At 39.6% G+C, this 10,741-nt stretch overlaps 1 long non-coding RNA gene across 2 annotated transcripts; it reads right to left on the bottom strand.

Moving 5' to 3' along the window:
• Positions 1 to 2,651: 2,651 nt before the first annotated feature.
• LOC110342931 lies at positions 2,652 to 6,583 on the bottom strand. Of its 2 annotated transcripts, none has more exons than XR_002385113.2 (2): positions 6,532 to 6,583; positions 2,652 to 3,691 (listed from the first exon to the last, which is right to left on the bottom strand). It is a non-coding gene; the product is annotated as an uncharacterized LOC110342931 (long non-coding RNA). The 2 variants fall into 2 exon arrangements; XR_002385112.2 differs by having other exon boundaries at positions 6,527 to 6,576.
• Between the last annotated feature and the right edge of the window lie 4,158 nt (positions 6,584 to 10,741).

Consider the following 10,741-nt stretch of genomic DNA (forward strand, 5'->3'; position numbering starts at 1 on the left):
AGAGTTAAACAAATGCAGCATAAAAGGATGCGATACATCTTTGCATCATTAAACAAATATTCCACAGCATAAACACATGTAACACATTTAAAAATAATATTCTACCATAATGCCCATTATATGTTAACATATGAAGTTAATTATATATAATGAATGTTATATATATATGTACATATATATATTAACACCAGCATTATGTGTGTCCTACGTGGTCATAATGTTGTATGTTATCCCTTGTATTCTTCCAAACAATCTTGGAAAGTTCAGAAAAGCCTAGGTTTCGTGATGACTTAGAGTTTTATATTCTGTTTGTTTTCTTGGCTTCCACAGAGTGATGGATGTGCATTAGGCACTCAATGCTTGTTAAATGAGTCATTGAAATTTTGCAAACAATAAAATTGAAGCTCAAAGGACTTGTAAACTTGCGCAGTAGCTTGGAATTTGTAGGTGGTAAATCTGGGCTTAAAAGTATCTGTCTGATCCTTTGGTCATTGTGTAGTAACCAGAGGCAAATGGTCAGACTGTGGCTTTCCGTGTGCTAGGGATACGGAATGGTGACTGAGTGCTCTGTTTTGAAATAAGATCTGGTGGATAGAAGTGGGTTGCATTTTCATATTCTTGATTATTCCTTCATGCTGAGTAATTAGCACCTAAAACACATGAATACTTTGGTAACAAGACCTGTTTTATTTATTTAGTTTTTGCTTGCTACTATTGGTAATGGAAGTGTTAATTGTTGAGTGGACAGAATCACCCAAGGGACAAGCCTCTAGCCATGCCTGTGAAAGATTATTATCTTGAGTTAATTGACTTGGAAAGGACCAGAGGGCTGCACTATTCCCTGGGTTTCTACAGTAAAAGGAGAGAGCAAGCTCATGGCTCTCCATCTTCTGACTACAGATGTGATGTGCTGTTGCTCCAAGGGCCTGCTACCTCGACTCCTCTGCCTTGGTGGACTATACCCTTGAACTGTAAGCTAATAAACCCCTTTCCCCTAAGTCATTTCTGTCAAGGGATTTATCACAGCCACAGGATAGAAAACAACATGCCAAACAATAGAAGTAGCCACTCAGCTACTCAAGATGTCTGGGTGTTGTCTTGGGCTGAGCATAGTTGGTCTGTCTACTAGGAGACTGGGAATATCCTTACAGCTTTCCTCTGAAGAAGGTCATCATTTGATCATCCTTAAATTCATATCAAAGTTTTACAAATAAAAGCATTTTGACTGAGGGAAATGCAAAGCCAAAGTAGTAGCGCTTTCTCCCTTTCTCTTGGCACTAGGCATTCTCAAATTGAATTGGCACAGCTGTTCTCTGGGCAGAGCTCCTACCCCACTGACAATGAACGGGCAGCTCACCATCCTAGCACATAGGAACTCAAGATGATCAGGGCAAAGCTGCTTAGCAACTCACCAAACAGAGCAGCCTCTAGCCTCAGGAAAAGATTTGATTAATGGATCCTGGGAACCTGCCTCTGATCACTGCCATCCAGGCACTGAGCACAAGTACAGGCTGGCAGGTTGCTTCAGGCTGAGCTGAGGACACCGCTGAAAGCATAGCAATGGATGTTCATGCCTTTAGATGCACATTCCCCGTGACTAGCTGGGCTGGGCTTAGAAAATGGCCTTGCTCCCTAGTTTTGGATATGGAAACCAGAGAATCAGAATGCTACTTCAGTTATGCTCAGCGTGGGCTGATGGATATGAAATTCATGTAAAAGTAACTGAGTCTTCCAGACGGTGCATTCCCAGTGAGTATGCTGGACAGCTGTCTCCGTTTCTGTGATAGTCCCATGCACAGGGGAACAGAAGAAGCTGCCAGTGGACTTTGCCTTTTTCCCCCTTTTAAATCACTCCATTGATTCGGCTGTGTTTATTTTGGTAAAACAACCAAAGGAACAAACAAGTTTCTCAAGAAGAAACAGCAGGAATGACGGACAAAGACTTCCTCTCAGCCATTTGATTTTCCCCTGCTAAACTCTGCTTGTGGGATCCCTAGACCTGTTCCTTGCTGTCAGACTGTGAACAGTTTGGTTAATTGGCTCCCCTTGTTGCCAAGACCTTGCCTGTGTTCTTTGCTGTTCTTTTCTTCTATAAACAGCCTCTGTTCTCCATGGCGACTTTCCTGTTTGACTCCTTACTGGGGCTGGGGATGATTTGGCTTGGAGGGGAGCCTCAGAAATCCTGGTCTGGGTTTTCTTCCTTTAACAGTAATGCAAGCCTGTCCATGAAAGGAGTGGAAATGATACTTTTTCAGCACTTTCAGTCTGCTGGGGACTCCAAGGAAACTAAATAAAATGTCCCAAACAAAGACTTCTGACCATCAAGGTGTATTGTTTATAGGTAACATTATTATTACTACTACTACTATTATTATTATTATTTCAATTGTTATTTTTGGAGAAATCTAGTTGTCTTGGAACTCTTTAAGTAAACCAGGCTGGGTGTGAATTTACAGAACTCTGTCTGCCTCTGTCTTCTGAATTCTGGGATTAAAGGCCTATGCCTCTATGCCCTGCTTGTTTATACGTAATTTGGGCATCATGATAATAGCCAATTTTATGTGATTTACAGATCTCTATTTATCACAGATTTTCAGGATGTTTGCAGCATTTTTATATACCATGGGACGCTTACAAGAATGTAGCATTCGTTTTAGATAAGTGGTATATGTTTATTCATTTTAACCAGTTGATATGCCTGGTTCCTTTGGCTCTCTTTCAACTTAAGTTTATCTCTAGTCTTATGGTTTCCAGAAGCAAACTCATATAAAGTGAATGGAATGCTCACCTCCTTCCCTACCCTAAACTTCTCTAACTCATGGGCTTCCCTTCCCCTAGATATTCTTTCTCCTTTATAACCCTGCTATTTTGGCCATGCTCTCTCTCTTTTTGCCCACACTGTGTTTTCCTCTCGATCTTTCTCCCGCTCTTGCTGCCCCCACCCCGTTCTGCTCCCACTTTTCTCCTGGCCAGGTCTGGTCTGCTGGGCATGTTTAGTCTACTACTTTTTCTCTCTGCCACGGACCCTCCCAGATGCCTCTGGCTGTTCTATCCCTCATATCGGCAACAAAATCCTTCCCCTTAACTATACCATGGAGCAGTCATGTGGTTAGTTTATAAACCTGGCTCAGAAGACAGTCACCCACACTGATCCCATCTGGAGATTAAACAAATGATGGGTGGACGGAGATGCAGGCATGTGGTAACTTGACACACCTGTTTGGTGACTTAAGGCATAGTATGGAATTAGTTTGGTTTGCTAGCCCGAAGGCAACCATGGTAACTTAGTCATTTCTGCATTCTTTTCTCAGTTGCATCAGGCATGGCTTGTACGGCACCTCTCAGTCTCACTAACATTCCTCTCTCTTGGGCCCTTGGCTGTTTCCTTAACTGTTGTGGCAACAGGATTTACCTGGGCACAGCCCAGTAGTTCTTCCCTTGCTGTCTCTGCTGTGCGTTTTCTGCAGCCTGCCCTGGGATTTGCTCAAGATGTGTGAGTTGAGGTGAGGTCGGAAGACCATCTCATAGATGAATCAGATCGGGGACAGGTGGGAATCAAGGTTTTGCAAAGTTCTTAGAAGTGCTCTGTGGTTGGTAGGAGTTGGTCTAAGCAAGGCCAACTCTCTCACGACGGCTCCCTTTCCTTGCTACTCTTCCCTTTGCCTTTTCTCCGCTTCCTGTATTTCTTCACCTATAGTAAATTCGAAGACATGAGAATCAGGGTTAGCATTGTGCTGGGGGAAATAGCTCATAGGTCACTAGCTACAAAGCCCAGTATTAGCTGAGAGTCACATGTATTCCTGATTGAGATATGGTGTAAGCATATATTATACATGAGAAAGAGCTCACTGTTGTTTTCTTTTTGAGGCAGGGTCTTGTAAGGAGACATTCTCTGTCCCACCAGTCAGCTCGCAAATAACAATATGGAGACTTTTTATTAACTATGAAAGCTTACCCTTAACTTAGGCTTGTTTTTAACTAACTCTTATGACCTAAATTAACCCATTTCTATTCATCTGTTTTGTCACATACTGCCCATCCTGCCTCTGCATCTTCTGTGTCTTCTGGAGTCTCTTATGTATCCAGATTCCCACTCCGTTTCCTCTGTCTTCCTGGAAATCCCATCTATACCTCCTACCTGGCTATTGGCCATTCAGCTTTTTACTACACTAATCACAACAGTACACCTTCACACAGTGTAGATGGAAGCTTCTGTCTCTCCAGGTCCTACAGCCATTCAGTCCCAAATAAGCACGCAGTTACTTGTATTAATTACAAACTATTTGGCCAATGGCTCAGGCTTCTTATTGGCTGCCTCTTTCTTAATTATTAACCCATGTGTCTCCACATAGTCTTGGCTTGCCAGTGATGCCCAGACGTCTTGCTTCCTTGGCAGCTACATAGTGCCTCCTTGACTCCACCTACTACCTTTCTCTATCCCTGTTTGAATTTTTTCTATGGCTAAATCCTGCCTGTTCATTGGCCAAAACAGCTTTATTCATCAACCAATAACAGAAACATATATTTACAGCATACAGGATATCTCCAATAAACACAGTGTACAAATATCCCACATTCCCTGCTTTGTGTCTAAATAAAAGAGGCATTATCTCTAATACAGCAAAGTTATATACCATAAGAACAATTATCAAGCAAGAGTTACATTCACAATGCCTAGTCCATTTGTATTTTGCAAATTTGGAGAAATTACTCTATTATCTATCCTATCTTGATGAGTAAAGTTTTATACCTAAACAGCTTACTATAAATTGAATTACCATCCTAAGGATATCTTTTTAGACCTTAAAACATCTTCTTAGATAAACAATTTAAGCTTTTATATCTCCCAACCTTATGCACTTTACATCTCTCATGTAAGTTTTTTTTCTGAATTTGGTAACAAGGAAAACTGTAATTATAACTATTTAGTCTTCAACCCCAGAAAAGTGCTGAGAAGGATATAATATTACCTGAGTAAACAGGAAGTGCAGAGTAAGCAACTTCCAACACTATAGAAATGACAGAAACAGTTGACTGCCTGCCATGTCACCCAAGATTCCTCTGCAACATTAAGGCATCTATCTTCAGCCTAACAGGCCTACATATTGGGTAGACTTTTCTGTGAAGCGAGAATTTTGAAGAACTATTCAACCTTGTCTTGACAAAGTCGAGTAGTTGCTTTCTTTTGTGTCCTGCTTGTCCAGTCTAGACAGCATGCTGACAGCAGTCAAGGCGAGGGCAGTTTCTTGCCAAATGGTTAGTTTTGCCACATTGAAGGCAAACTCTATATGAAGGATTTTTCATGTCCATTATACTTTTTTTTTTCAAGTAAATTGGTGCTGCCAGGAGCAGATGTGTCGCACTGTCATGTTATTAAAACATTTTAAATGCCATATTCTGTAGGTCTTTGAAGACTTTGAAGACCATCTATCTATTCAGAATATATTTCTGTATGACCTTGAAACATACCTAGCATGACTTTAAGTTTGATTGTTACAGATGACTAACTACTAACCTGTCTTTATTATCCTAAATAGCTTTCAAGGACTAAAAGTTTATATTACATTTTTAAATGAAACGATTAGGTATAATACCTTAAATTGGAGTAGAAACATATACAGTATAACAAAAATAACTTTCAATTTGTATTAATATACAAAAATCCATATCAATATAAAGTATTTGAGACCAGTAGTTGTTCAAAAGTGGACTCAACAATCCATCCTTTAATCCCATTATTTCTATACTATATCTGTGCTTTTTTCCTTCAGAAAGAGACCCCTGAATCTAATCTCCTTTGTTCAACATTTTCTTGACCATGAGCAACAAGAACTTGCAACCATCCCCAACTAAAGGATGACAAACATTCATGACTCACTGAATGACCAAAAACCATCCACCCCACCTCTTGGAAATGCAAGCTTCATGTTCTCTAGGCTGCTTCCTGTTGTCTGGGGGTGATGGCATCTTTAGGGGACTCTGAAAATTTTGGATAATGGTCAAGTCCTAGAGAGCTAGCTGTACTTTTTGTTTGTTTAGTCTTTGTGATGGGAAAGTGTAGAGCTTATCTGAAATCTTGAATGGATAGTTTGTCAAGCTGGATCATCTCAGCTAGCAGCTTTGAAGTTGATCTCAATATAGAATTTTGAGAAAACTGCAGCAAAGGCATGTTGTTTTCATCACTGACTGACCTTTTTTGTGAAAACACACAAACTGTTTTTATTTTTTGTGAAAACACACAAACTCTTAGAGGTAACATTTTGTATCTGCATTAACACAAATATGGAATGTGCACAATTCAGCTAAAGATGATTTTTTTTGCTCTGTTTGAGTGGGTAAAAGGCATCTGTCAACTTTATAAGTCTGTTTGGACTGTATAACCAAACTGTAATATAAATATCTACCCATGCCATATGAAAGGATGGCATGTAATAATAAGTTATTAGGGCTCTGTAGCCAACAAGATTTGTCATGTTTCATCCAGTTTCAAAACTGTTCCCATGTAGAAGAATCAGCACATACATACATCACCTGTCCTGTAGTATTTCTTGTTTTTTCTTTTCATGTCTATAGCCAAGATTTTCAGGAGGTCTCCCTCAATCAAATCTTATCTTCATTAATTTTGAAAGGAACCATAACTTTTTGCTTCCTGTGGAAACAAAGGCACATCATCTTTCCCCATGCAACATATTGTTTGACTTCCATTTTGAAGCTAAGACATTTTTAAAAATGCATGAGTTGGTTTAATTTAGCAGTTTCCATAATCCAGTGTCTCTCAGATGGTATTGTTCTTTTTACACTAGCATTTAAAAAATTCAAAGTCAACAAAACATCATATAGGATCCAGATTATCCCTGTATATTTCCAATCTTTATGTGGCTTATTCCTTTTATATTACTTTACTCTCTCTTTAAGGACTTTATTATTTTTTCTTTAACATATTTATTTATTTAGGTTAGAAACAATCTTGTTTCACATGTCAATCCCATGTCTCTCTCCATCCCCTCCTTCTCCTCCCTCCCCACCAGGTCTTCTGGTCCCCCACCCAAGTCCGATCCCCAAGGAGGGTGAGGCACTGTTGCCCATACTGTCCCAAGCTTTAGACTCAACTGATCCTCCTGTCTCAGCTTTGCCAGCAGATAGACTGCAGATGTCACTATGACTGACATTTACTAACATTTAAAAATATTTATTAAAGAATTGATAGCTGGACGTATTGTGTTAAGTAAAATATACTACTGAAATTAATTTTACCTGTGCCTTCATAGTTTAGGGAGTAGCTCAAGTGTTTCCCCTGGCTACAATTTGACTGGAATTATAGACTCTACCTCTGACCCATTTAAAATTTCAGCATAATACCGAGCAGTCTCCCATAGCCTCTTGTACTTTTGTACTTGACACTTCTTTATTTTCTCTAAAAAGTACTTTCTTAGAATAGATTTTATTTCAACACACACACACACATATGTACACACACACACACACACACATATGTATATGTAGCGCCAATCGACGCTATAACGATAAGTGACACACAATTACTGAAAGTAAAACTAAGTATTTATTGTAGAAATTACTCACAAGATACCAAACAAGTAACCCAGATGAGCCAAGCAGTTTTCCTGCTGCCGAACCGGAAGCCGAACTCCGGGAAAAGAGACCGAGACTTCCTGTGTGCTGTCTTTTATACCTTCCCCCGTAACGCCCCCTAGCCATGCCCAAAAGTGGGCCTGGCTAGTGACGTAGTTCTGCCTACGTACGTATACGTCTTTACGTCCAGCTGTATACGTCTTTAGTCCTGCCTAAAGTGGGTGTGGTTAGCGGTGTGGTAAACCACCCTTTTATTACCTCATCTGCATGCGCCTCTAGTAAGTCACATGTTTAATGCCGACATACAGGCTTTCTCCTACAATTCCCCTTTTAGTCTAAAAAAGAACAACTAACTTGTGTCCATGAACAAAATGTATCAAACATCTATTCTATCTAAACCTAAACTTATCTGAAATACCCAAATCTGAACACCTCCTTCCAATCCCAACTCTAAATTAATTGAAAACTAACACTAACAGGTGTAAACTATCTTATAATATCAATAGTAGGGAGAGGGGGGCGTGGAATTCTCAAAACTACTTCCTGCTGAGATGGGACAATGATAGTCTCATGGGGACCTGTGAGAAGAAAAATGTTAGTATAACAAAATCTCCGTAGATCAGACAGTCTCTGTATGGCAGGAGATGCTTGATTGAAGTTCCTGACTGGGGTTCTAGTGTTGATTTAAGCTCTCACCTGAAGCTCTAGCCAGATTGTAGAAGATGTGCTGTTTCAGTTTCTTGGTCCGGAGTTGTGTAGAGTGATGTAGTTTCAAGCCAGTTTCAGGATAGTGCTTTTCAGGTGGAGTCAATGATGTGGGGAAGTTCAGATGCCTCCAGTAGAATCAGGTGAAGTCAAGGAAGTGGATCCTCATTCTCTTTCTGAAGCAGTTGAAGATTGCTGTCAGGAAATCCCTTGTTCTCTGGAAAACTCAAACATTAATGTTAACAAAGAAATATTTTAACTTTCATATGTATGCATACTGGAAGAGGTGACAATAGGGAAGATGGCAAACCTGAAGGAAATTAGACTTTACAGAAAAAGAAATCCACAGATAACAGTCCCTAATTTTATTTTCTTCTGTCTTAAATGGTTGTCAGGAGCGGGATTGAATTTCCACGCAAAATAACAAAAGATTTAAAGGAATTTTAGAAACAGAAGAGCAGAGAGAAGCACAGATTTTTGGTAGCAGCATTTTCTCAGGTGGGCTCTGTTTTGCTATCGACAAGCCGAGATTCACGTGGCTCGCTTACCGGAGTCTTCCTGACTCGGCATAAAAAGAAAAAAATAAAAAACAAGGTTGTTTTAAGAGACTCTGCTAATGATTGAAAAGTGTGTACGTACAGCTGGAAGTGGCAGCTTGTGCTGAATGTCAGCATGGACTGAGGCAGTAAGCTGGAATCACGCTTTCGCCCGCCATCTTGGAAGGCAGCAGTTTAAAACAGCCGCGGTTTTACAGATAAGACACGTGGCCAGAAAAACGTAAAGATTTACAGTAAAGTCAGACTTGGATGAACAAACCTCTAAAGGTTTTCGGTGTGTTTAAAAATATACGTGAGATTGAGAGAGAAAATGAAACGGCAAAGTGGTAAATAAATACAAAAGCCGGCGTTGTGGTGGCGCACGCCGGTAGGATTTACTCCAGAGGCAGAGGCAGGCGGATTTCCAAAGAGAAACCCTGTCTCAGATAAAAATAAATTAAAATAAATAAAGTAATAATATATAAATAAATAAGCCACGTAAAGATGGAAAATACACAGAGAGTCTGGATACTGTACACTATTATGTTTTTCAGTTTTTTCATTGTTAAGGAAGGAACAACTACTGAAGTACACTTGATTATAAATGCTGCTAAATTAATCCAACTTCTATCTTTTGAAAATGCCTTGACTTCAAAATTTAAGTATAAGGATATGTTACTCGGAAAAGGAGTTTTAGTTTATGTCTCCACAGAAAATGAAAAGCTGAGGATTCCTTCCAGGCTTCTGTGGTTTGACGAACCAAGACCTCCGGAAGCAGTGGACCAGGTGTTCCAACAACTGAAACAGCTAAGATGATGGAGCTTTACAGACCCTGAAAATAAGGACTTATACAGGTTTCTGAGTTTTGTCATTATCCCCATGGTATAAACAGCGCCCCCTTCCAGCACGAAGCAGTTTGGAATGAGCGACGTCCTAATTCCCATCTTGTTTATAAATCTTTGTTTTCATTTAAATGGGGTTGTTTATAATTGGCTAATGATAACAGCCGATCTCTTTTTTAATGGTAAAAAGGGGAATTATGGTATGGGTATTGTTTTTCATTTATTGAGACAAAATCAAGGTCAATTTTGTGATGCTTATATTTCTCCTCTTGATTAAGTATTGTGCTTATACTGTTCTTTTAAAACATAATACCTAATTGAATACAGACTATAGATAGTTACTTATAATAGAAGTTATAGTTAGGTAAGTTAGGTTTTCTAGATATATAGAGATGTGTTTGAGATAGATAGTCTTCAAACCTTTCAAAGACCTTCAGAAAATGGCATTTAAAATGGTTTAGGGTTTTTCTTGACAATGAGAAATGTCTGCTCCTGGCAGCACCAATTATGTCTGAGAGGAAGATGGGCATCGAAGAAACTTGTTAGGGAGTTTGCTTTCTACATGGCAAGATTAGCCATTTGGGCAAGAAACTGCTCTTGCCTGTACTGCTTGACTGTTGCTGTATAAACTGGACATGCAGGACCCACAGGAAAGTGACTGCTGAACTCAGTCTTACAGGGTTCCTGCTTCATGAAAGAGTCTAAGCGACTTTCTACAGGACAAAGAAAAATGACTGACAGACTGCCAGCGCAGATGGACAGTTTGAAATTTCCTGCTTTGCTGAGAAGTGTTCCAGACACATTGTGGCCTATGGGCTGAAGATGGATGCCCCAACGTTACAGAGGAACTTCGGGTGACTGTCCAGGCAGTAAGATACCTCTGTCAATCATAGTGTTTATATATTATCCTTCTGTGGTCTTTGATGGAGTTGAAGACAGATAGTTATAATTATAGTTTTCCTTAGTTATGATAAAAGATAAGCTACATATAGGACTTTGGACTCACAAGGATGGGATGGATGATATTTTCTTTAGATCTTGCTAAATGTTAATAGACAAAATGTTGTA

Source organism: Mesocricetus auratus, unplaced genomic scaffold (assembly GCF_017639785.1).
Source record: "Mesocricetus auratus isolate SY011 unplaced genomic scaffold, BCM_Maur_2.0 Super-Scaffold_100006, whole genome shotgun sequence".
NCBI lineage: Eukaryota > Metazoa > Chordata > Mammalia > Rodentia > Cricetidae > Mesocricetus > Mesocricetus auratus.